The sequence below is a fragment of the Tamandua tetradactyla genome, chromosome 4 (assembly GCF_023851605.1).
Source record: "Tamandua tetradactyla isolate mTamTet1 chromosome 4, mTamTet1.pri, whole genome shotgun sequence".
NCBI lineage: Eukaryota > Metazoa > Chordata > Mammalia > Pilosa > Myrmecophagidae > Tamandua > Tamandua tetradactyla.
Genome location: NC_135330.1, coordinates 84,663,126 through 84,674,011, shown reverse-complemented (window position 1 = coordinate 84,674,011; position 10,886 = coordinate 84,663,126).

The following is a 10,886-nucleotide window of genomic DNA, read 5'->3' as shown; positions in this document are numbered from 1 at the left end:
GTGGCCAAAGAGGGAGGATCCAGGAACATGGGGAGAAAGGGGGAAACAATGTGTCAGGGCGAGCCTGGCCCACCCGCCCGCACGCCATTCCAGAGCACAGATAAAAGTGAAACCTGAGCGGCGAGTGTTTGCCGTGCCACCGCCAATCAAGGGCTCTGTTGCCACAGCAACGGGGACACTTCATCAGCTCGGCGAGCAGATGGTCAGTGAGCAACAGGCAGCATATGTTCCCGTAAGTCCTGACATCAGCACAGATGGAGGGTGGGCAGGAGGCTGGCTCGGGGAACAGAACCTGACATTTCCTTCGGTGCTGCCGGGTTGGAGCTCGCACAGGAAGGCGTGCGGGGGCGGAAAGGGGCACCGTGTCGAGGAGAAGCCGCTGGAGAACTGATCACCAACCCGAGTGCAGTTTAGAGTGTGACTTGCCCAGAGCGCGACACTGTCAACCACATTTAGGAGCAGGAAGGGTTCCCAGGGCAGGGTTTTCTGACCACCCTGGACAGGTTTTTCCCAGAGCCCCAACAGCAGGCACCCCACCTCTCTGCATTCAGTGGCTCTCTACGGAGGGCATCAAACTCCCTTTGGTGGGATCAAGGGAGAATGGAGCCTTCCCGACAATAACGTCCGGGAATAGGGGGAAGGTGGGGTGGGCAGATGGTGAGCCGGTGCGGGCAGGGGGCACGCGAGAGGCCCACAGGCTGACGGTCCCGGACCCTGCTGGCCTGGACACTGGAGAGGGGCACAGCCACGGGACTTCATCTCTGGGGGCCGCTGGGCCCTTATTTGGAGGTATTCCCTGCATTATCGTGAGTCTGTTTGTCCCTCTCAAAGGGAGGCTTAAAATATCACGCTGGCCTGTCACCAACACAAGAACACCCCACCCCTGGCACGAAAGTGTTTGGTACAGGAGACTTCTGTGCTCAGGGATGCACAGTTGGGGCAGGAATCTCAATTATAATTAGTTTTATCAGGACAACTAGCTCTCTAGAGCATGTATTTATTTTTTATTTGTTCTTTTTTTCTGGTTTGTTCTATTTATTTGCTTATCTATGTATGGTCACATGCCCTATTTAAGTCACACTCAATTAGGCACCCTTAACTGATAGTGCTGCAACTATATTTAATAAACCAGAAATGGTCTTTCTAATGACAGAGTAACGCTCACTGGTACAATACAAGTGAGTAAGTGATTATTACTTACTAGGGACTGAAATATTTTTAAGTTCTCTAAATGACAGATTATGAGAAATACACCCTGAGGGATCTTACATAAACACAGCAGCATTCCTGTCCCTGGTGTGCTCATGAAGAGGCCTCGTCTTTACTCCTGGATCGCGTAGGAAGCAGTCCTGTCGTTGGCCACCCTTCCACGGCTGCAGAAGGGTGGGGGTTAGTTTCCTAGTGTTGCCATGACAACGAACACACAATGGGTGCTTTGACCGAAATGTATTCTCTCACAGTTCTGGGGGCTGGAAGTATGAAACGAAGGGGTCAGCAGGACCACGCTCCCTCCTGAGGCTTTAGGGGAGAGTGCTTCCTTGCCTCTTTCTAGTTGCTGGCCATCCTTGGCGCCCTTTGAGCGATCGACGTGTCGCTGCAGTCTCTGGCTCTGTCATCACGTGGCGTTCTCCCTGCGGACAGGGCATGTGTTACGTCCCCCATTCCAGACGCATCGCCCGAACTTTCCGAGGCGGTGTTCCTGTCAGCCCCGTTTTACAGGTGGGCTCACTGCGGTGTGGCAGGGGAGTGCTCGAGGCCACTCAGCCACCAGCCAGGAGCAGAGATGGGGTCAAGTGGCCGTGCGGCCTTCTGCGAAAGCCCACACTCAACTGGACGGCCTCGCCTCGGGGCTTCGGCTTTTTATAGCTCTGGGGCATCCAAAGGCTGCCCTGCTGGGTCCCGCTGGGATTCGGGCGTGGCCGCTGTCAAGGACAAGGGAGAAGAATCTGGGCCCCCAGGCCCTGCACTTGGCTGGGGAGAGACTGGGAGCACAATTCCTCTCACAGGACAGTCCTGTACATTTGATGTAAGCTCTTGGGTTCATTTCTGCCACGTCTGCAGCCACCGGGAGACATTTCACAATTTCCCTCTCCATCAGAAGTGGGAGTGAATGGGACACTGGGCAGAGAGAACATGGTGAGAAGCAGCTTCCAAAGCCAGGCAGGCATTACAACCCACCGGGCTGTCTGATCACCCCTTGTGTGTTAGACCTCACCTGCCTAATTCCTGCCCTGTTAGTACCAAAATATGTGCCCTGATCCCAATCCTTCTGGGATCTCAGGACAATCCTTCTCAGTTGGTGCATCCTTTCTGCCCCAGAGAATATCCTCAGCAGATTTCTGCTTGTGCTGGATGCATTCCAGCCTGGAGCGGGGCTCAGCGAGCAGTTTCCTGGAAGCCCTGTTGAATCCCTTCAACATTCTGCTTTTCCGTCAAATACGGTAGAAATCAATCTGCAAACTCCAAAGTTATTAAGGAAGAGACCAGCAGCCGGCAGTGATTCAATAATGCTCCTTTCCATAACAAATCAAGTTAAAATCCAAAAGAGCTGCCTGGACTGACCAGAGGGACAAACTCAATTTGTTTAAAAACAAATTTCCTAGCTTGCTTGGGGGCAGCCCTTGGGGCAAAGACTCTTTGCCTGTGAGACACCAGGCCAGGTGTTGGCACACCTCGAACAGAACTATTTACCGTACTGAGCAGACAAAAAGGCTGCTGTGAAAGTCAAGAAATTACGTTTGCCTCCCTTTTTGGCTTGCCTCTGTTTACCAACATTGAATGGTTGAGAGAATGAAAGCTGTGTGCTGTCTTCTGCTGTGCATTTTTTCTTGTGGTGCATCTGTGTTAAAAACTTTGCTCTTCCTGTTATGCTATGTGGGTGAATCCAGGAACCGTGCGTCCGGGTGACAGAGACAGGTCTGCTCTGACGGGCTCACTTTTTCACCTTGAGCTGGCATCCTCCACCAAGCATGCGAATTGGAGTAAATTTATAGACAACTAAAGTAATGATGATTTACAAAATTTTTAATCATTTCCATTTTAAATGTTTCGAAATGCACTACTTGCATAGAGGGAAATGTATAGCTTTAAATGCCTCTATCATGAAAGAAGAAATGCTTAAAAACAATTACCTTAGGTTCCACCTTAAGCTATAAAAGAAGAGCAAAATAAACCCAAAGCAGAAAGAAAGAAAGAACAAAGAGCGGAAGTCAACAGAATAGGAAGCAGACAATAGAGGAATTTAATAAACCCAAAAGTTGGTTCTTTGAAAAGATCAGTAAAATTGATCAATTTCTCTGACCAAGAGAAGAAGAGAGGGAAGGCAAATTACCAAAATGTCACTGCAGAACTACAGGTGTTAAATGGATACCTAATAAGAAGCAGATCATTGTTGCCTGGGGGCAGGTGGGGTAGAATTAACTAGAAAGGGGAAGGATGGAACTTTTTAGAATATATTGATTGTGGTGGTGGTTGCACAGGTATTTTGGGGCATGTAATTTATACCACAACAAAGGTGATATTAAAAGTTAAAAAAAAAAAGCACTATTGACTTCCCTGCCTTCTGAAATGGATAGCCAATGTTTTATGCCCCCAGTCGTGAGTGAATATTCCTTATGCTGCATTCTACTAAGACTTGATGGAGACTGATTAATGTCCTGATTAATGGCCTCATAATATTATGCGTCCTGCACTCCCTCTTGTCCTTCCCTGCCAACCATCCTCCACGTCCCTTGTGTACTTGCCTTGGAGGCCGCCTCTTGCTCCTCCTGACCTCTGACATGTTGTCCCTAATCTTCCCTAGCCTGGGACACCAGATTCTCATTTTGATGGAGTTGGACCCTGGTGGAGTGTCACATCTCCATATGAGGTTCTCGGGGGCCCCGTGACTTCTGGCAGGAGCCTGGGTGTGCGGATTTTGTGTCCATGCATTTTGGTCACGGTGGGCCCGCTTTTGCTTTCTAGTCCTTGGCTATGCCCACGTTCAGAAGGAACCTGAGGTTGTAAAGTTTACATCAGATGAGTGAAATGTTGCTTTGGTATTCAACCTGACTCGAGCATCTCTAGTTTTTCGAGATGCATTTCACCTTTGTTTAGGCCAGCCCAGTCTTTATAAGGGCTATTTCAGATGGAGAAAATCTACAAAGAAAACGCAAAGATGTAAAAATTCTCTCAAAATTGCACACTTTAGGAACAGGAATTTTACAGAACTCAATTAATCAAATATTTGTTAAGTATGCACCATGTGGGAGTTAGTCCTTACCGTTAAGGCCTTATGACCTAGTTGAAGACAGAGGTGTTTTTGGTTTGTTTTGTTTTGGATTTAAAAAAAATCCCAGCCTTTCAATGATAGTGAGTAACAATATCATAAGAACCAGGCAAGTCCCTGTGCATGGTGAGATATTCATGATGGAGAAGGCCTGGAAAGTTTCCCTGAGAAAATAACAAATCATATCGAGATTTTTTTTGTTGCCCAGGGAAATTTTAAAGTAATTTACCTAAGCTTTCAATTCAATCACTAAAAAGAACTGGTGTTCAAAGATATTTAGATTTATTTCAAGTGAGTTTTTTTTTCAAAATCAAGGTGGTCTATATTATTTTCACTATTCACCACCTTGCAATGTATTTTACTAATCCCTTTAATATTCACCTCAGTAATATGTTCTATTAAAACAGGGCTGAGCTAATTAATTCAGAAATTCCTGCAAACGCCTGCATGAATTTCTATATAGAAAACCTGTATTCTATATTGAAACCTGTATTCCACGTACAGAATTACTCTGGTCAGGTTGTGTTGTGGTTGCAGCCACACGGTAGTCTATCCCACCCTTTGTAAGGATTTGAGTCCTAGTCTTCTGGATTCACTCATAACTGGGTCTTCATCTCTTAAATTCCTTGCATGGTGAGAAGGAATGAAGAAAACAAAGACCTGGTGGAGTGGATGACTGTGAGCTAATGGGCTCTCTTAGGGACACACCCCTTAGTGGGGACCCCCTATGGCACTGGCTTGGCTAAGCTCCTGGTTCGCTGGTAAGACATGGCCCCAATTGGCCTCATATTCCCCAGTCTTGGCGGATCTGGGGAGGCATGAGACTCCAGGCTCAGGAGTAAATGCGTGCATTTGGGAGTAAAGGGCAAAGGGAGAAGGACTCTGTCTGAGCTGGGGGTGTGCTGAGGGCCGTGGGATATAGACATAGCAGTCATGAAAACCTGTTTACAGCCTGTTTACGGAGTTCTGTAAAATGCCTGTTCCTAAAGTGTATAATTCTGAGAGAATTTTTACATCTTTGCTTTTTCTTTGTAGATTTTCTCCATCTGAAATAGCCTTTATAACTACTGGGTTGGCCTAAACAATTGGACACCAAATGAATCACTTCTCCCTCCTTCCTCACCATGTCTACACTTGCAGATGAGATAAAGGTTGTCTGCCCTTGCACTAGGTGTTGTTGTTGGGGCTTGAGCGGTAGGCATGCGGGCACAAGTTCCCAGAAGGGAGAGAATCCTTAACTCTGGAATTCGTTTTCTAGCTAATCGTTGAAATTATTGTTGTGAGAAATCCCCCTGAGATCTTACATTTTAAACTGATGGTACAGTTGATATTCAACTTTTATCCTTCATGAGCATTTGCAATTTTAGGAAATTCCTTTGCCACTGGCTTTAACTCACCTTTTAGCCCAGGAGTTCTTGGATCGTGTTCCTGGTGTTTTCAGGCTCTGTGCAGGGCCGCAGGAGCTGTCGTGAAGATGAGGACGTGGAGAAACCACTCCCACTTCAATGGAAGCAGCTTCATTTTTACCTGTTTGCTGCACTGAATTGTAAACCAGATTGCATTAGAAAAATTGCTTAAAACCACTGCCCTACTGGAGATGCTCTACCTTGTCCTGCAGCTTTCCAGCTCCTCAGAATCACAGGGAAACATGTTTCTTGGAGCCTTGAGTAGCTCTGCTCTCCCCATAGCTATCGTGTTACCCCTGTTTCTTGCCACAAATTGTTGCACCCTGGTGGTAGTTGGACGTGACCACTGTTGGAACTCCCGAGAGGACGCCTAAGCTGCCTTGGCTTGGTTAGCAGGCGGGTCCTTGTGAAACTTGGCCTTTCTCTCGCAGGCTTTTTCTGGGTGTAGGCGAGACAGTAGATTGTCTCGCTTGTTGCGTGGACCAGCCACTCTGTGCCCAGCTCAGAGATGCTGCTCTTGCTGTCTTTGCTGGACCCTGTCGTCGTGTGCTCTTTCTGCCTGAACTGTTGGGTGCGATTCGACACCCAAGCTAACCCCTCACCACGTGCGGATGCCCTCTTGCCTGTCCTGAAGCTGTAAGCCTGCCTTTCCTCGTCAAAATAGCTACACGTATGAGCCGAGAGCTGCGCGGAATGGCCCGAAGCTCAGTGGGGACTGTGGATCTCCATTCCTGCACAGCTTCCAGTACTTGATTACGTCACCGTGGAGGGGCTCAGACAATAAATGCAGTGGTGCCAGTTTAAACCCTGAATTTCAAAATGAACATCCAAAATGTTTGACCTCAAAGTACATGGTAAAAAATATTTATGTATCCCTCAACAAGAGAATATAATAGAACATCCACCAACGTGGTCAAATGACTAAATGAGTGGATGAATAATGAATGGGTGTAGGGAAAGAGGAATCTGTTGAAAGTCCCCCGTGACTCTCCATATTCCCCATCACAGCACTTGCAAATTTTATGTTGTTTGTTGCTCATTGCCCGATAGTTAGGAAATGCCAGCTGTATTCTGCACTCCGTGGTGAGCATGGGAGATGCTGGTGGACAGGATAGGTTTCAGTTTAGCTCCCCCACATTCGTGTACCCCAGGAACACAATCCAAGAACTCCCGGGCCAAAAGGTGAGTTAACAAAGCCAGTGGCAAAGGAATTTCCTAAAATTGCAAATGCTCATGAGGGATAAAAGTTGAACATCAACTGTACCATCAGTTTAAAATGTAAGATCTCAGGGGGATTTCTCACAACAATTATTTCAACGATTAGCTAGTTCCATAGGTTCTAACAGTGGAGCCTATGTGTCTAGACTATGCTTGTGGGACAGCACCATGCCTAGCCTGTCACCCCAGCTCTGACATCTTGTTTGCTGAATGACTGAATACACCCTGATTGGAATCCAGGGAAGGGTCCACACTTCCCAGTAGAGTGACTGAGAAAGGAGATGCCATGACTTTGGACGGAGGGTTTGTAACCAGAGCTAGGATAGGAAGGCACATTCATTGGAGAGGTAAAGAACGAGCCTCCAACTCTCTATGAGCAATAGGTGAATCGTCTATCTCGGGGATGAGCCATCTGGAACCATCTATCCCAGTCCATTTTCTGCAGCCACCTAGCATGTCTACCTACTGGACAGATGTATTTGTTTCCTGTGGCTGCTGTAACAAGTGACCACAAACCTGTGGCTTAACCCAACACAAATGTATTGTCTTAAAGTTCCAGAGGTCGGAAGTATGAAATGGATCTCAGGGTAGCGAAAGCCGAGGGGTGGGCACGGCTGTATTCCTTCTAGATGCTCTAGGGGAAGACTCACTCCTTTACTTCTCTAGCTTCGAGGAGGCTGTTGCATTCCATGGCTCGTGACTGCAGTGCTCTGAGCCCTGCTTCCATGGTCACATCTCCTTCTCTGACACTGACTCTCCAACCTCCCGTGTTCCCCTACATGGACCCTTGTGCTTATACTGGGTCCACCAAGATAACACATCGTCATCTCCCCATTTCACCGCCCTTGAGCTAACCACATGTGCAAAGACCCTTTGCCATGTAAGGTCGCGTATTCACAAGTTCTAGGGATTAGAATGTGGACATCTTTGGTGAGTGGGCAGCGTTCTATCTTGTACCCAATAGCCTTGGAGATATAATCTGATGAGTCATTCATTCATTTATTAATTCAACCAACAAATATTTATCGAACATCTTCTATGTGCTGGGCACCATTCTGATCCCTGTGTCAGAAAGCTTTAATGCCAAGTTTCAAGGTTCCTTAAAACAGAATCTATTTTGAGGAAAGAAGTTTTGCTGGTTATAGAGTTCCACAGATGCTGGATTTCAGTGCCTTATATATGCTACTGTAGGTCCCCTCATTTAGCATCGATGACAAAGGGAGGGTATGTGTAGCATGAGGTAGGGGAGGCTTATGGGACTGAGTGGAGTAGGGTTGAGGGCCGAGCTTTTGGTTAGATTTTCATGTCCATGTGGACAGAATAATTGGCATTCATAGTCCACTGAACAGGTTGGGCTAAAAAATGATGGAGTCCCTGGTCTGACTCCTGCAGAGGCAAGGAAGGGAGGCCTTCTCCTCTACATCTCTGCTCTCTTCTCACCCACTGTAGGTAGCTCCTCTGGCCTCCAGCAGCCATGAAATGGCACAAGACCCACATATGTAGCCCTGGAAGGGTGAGACCAGCCCCCAAAAGATTCATGGTGATGTTGGGGTCTCTGGAAACTTTTCCAACCCCCTTTCAAAATTTTTATACTTTTCTCTGTCTTGCTTTCCCCCAGTGTGAAGGAGGCATTATTCTATCAGTCTTTTGAAGACGTGGCTGGCACAAAAGGAAAAACCTGCAAAGCCTCTGAATGGTGACCCAAGAGAAGAGTGTCTTAGTTCTGTAGAGCTGCTGTAACAAAGTAGCAAGTACTGGGTGGCTTAAAACAACAGAAATTCATTCTCTCATGTGTTTGGAGACTAAGATGTCCCAAATCAAGATATTAGCAGGGCCGTCTTCCTTTGGAAACTTGTAGGAGAGAGTTCTTCCTTGCTTATTCTTGCTTCAGCAATCCTTGGGTCCCTTGGCTAGCAGCTGCAGCTCTCTGTAGTCACGTGGTGGTGTTCCCTGCGTCTTCTCTGTGTCTTTGTATCTGAGTCTTCCTTTCTTTTATCCTGTGAAGACACCAGGATCACCTAATCCAGTCTGCCCTCATCTTAGCTTGATAACATGTGCAAAGATTCTATATTCAAATAAAGTCCCATTCGTTCACAGGTACCTGGGGGTAAAACCTGAATACATCCATTGCAGACACACTATTTGAGGTGGAATCCACCCACTAAAAAGAACAATAGCAGAAAAGCAAAATTCCTTTTTTTTTTTTTTTTTCTAAAACCAAATACCTTCAGAAGAGACCCTGGGGTTTGAATGGTGCAGCACCCTCTTACGACAGAGGAGGAAACAGTGACCCTGAGAAGGCATGAGATCACCCTGTTGGTTAGGGGAGGTGGGAGCCCAGGTCCACACTTCCTAGAGGAGCCCCTCAGCAGAGTTCCCTGGGATTCAGTCCTTCTCTGCTGCCCCTCTAGGGATACCTGCAGGATACAGACCCCTCCAGCAAGGGACACCAAGTGACTGCACCCTCTACTCTGCCTTGCCCTGCCCTGCCCACCAGCCTTGTACCTCCTGGCTTCCAGGCCAGCTCCATCAGCTCAACCAGATCTACCCGAGGACGAGAAGGCGAGAAGGAGCCCGAGACAGCAGAGGTGCTGGGACATATCTCATGGCCATGCCGGCCTGCAAGCCTGACACTCCCTCTCTTTCCTGAGGTCTCGCTCTGGTTATAAAACCATTCTTGTTGTTAGTGAGAGGGAGGGAGAGGAGAAAGGACCAGAGAGAGGAAGGAGAAAGTGGGAGCTTTCTCATGAAGACATATTGTCCCACTCTCTCCAGGTGGCACTTTGTTAGCAGCAATTAGCTCTTGATTGGGCTTTGAGGAGCTAATTCTTATGTGGTTTGCAAGGGCCCTAGAAGGCCCAAATGTTGAGTGGGTGCACTTTAGAAGTATTTGCTGGCAGGAGGTGGGGGAAGAGTCGGGGCTATAAGAAATTTACAATACAATGAGGCCATCTCCTCTGGGCCCCCTTTAACAGGACCTCTTTGGGTAATTTGTTTTTATTCCTGTTATTAACCCCTCGGGGTACTAATGGTCACTTTATTAATTAGCTCAAAATTGCATTGTAGGTCAAATGGCAGCTCTTTCCCTTGTGCAGATTGCTAAGGGGGCAGCCCCGTAAATGGAAATGTAGCTTTGAAACAAGGGCTGAGGCTTTGCTTTTGAGATAAAGCAGCCTCAGGACCAGCTGCACTCTGGGGACACAAGGGATTTTCAGATCCTCACACTGTCACATGCGCTCTTAGAACCAAACCCCACAGAACTGTATTTTAGTTGTCAGAACCCCACAGAACTCTATTTTCACATAAAAGTGTTTAATTTGGAGTCCACTGTGTTAAGGGTTGATTTGTTTTCTAAGATTTTACAGCAAGAAGATAATGAATTTGAGAAAATGATTTATTTTCTCATTTTTCTTTATATGTAAGCCCATGCTTTTTGCCTCTCTCCTCTCAGGATTTCTCCACCCTCTTCTGACCGTTTCCTGTGGCCTTGTTGGGCTGAGGGACCTGGAAGCTGGATTCTGGCCTCTTATCTATTGTAGCTTCACTAGGAAACTTTGGAGAGCTTTATAATTTAGTTTCTGCCCATCTCCAATGCCAAGCATTAGTACTTAAGAGTGCAGGGAGTACCACAAGTTGGGCCCCACTATTTGCTGTCCACCGTCTTGAGCCCCCAGCCGAGTGGTGCCATCACCCTAAGATTCCTCTAGGGCAGCCGGGCGCTGGTTACGCCACCGCTGCAGGACCGGGTCTTTCAAGAGGTTGCCTGGGGACTGGTCAGTCTTTGGTGCTCCCTTCCCCCACTGCAAACGTCCACCTCCCACATGACCCCTGAGCTCATTCTCAAGACCCAGGTGCCCTGTTAATGCCCCCAGCCCAGGCACAGTTTCTCTGGAAATGTGAGACACCAGTGTGAATAGAACAGGCACATCATGGCTTCCTATGCCTGAACCCAAAAGGGGGTTAAGCCCAGAGCTGAGAGATGGTGGCCTACCATA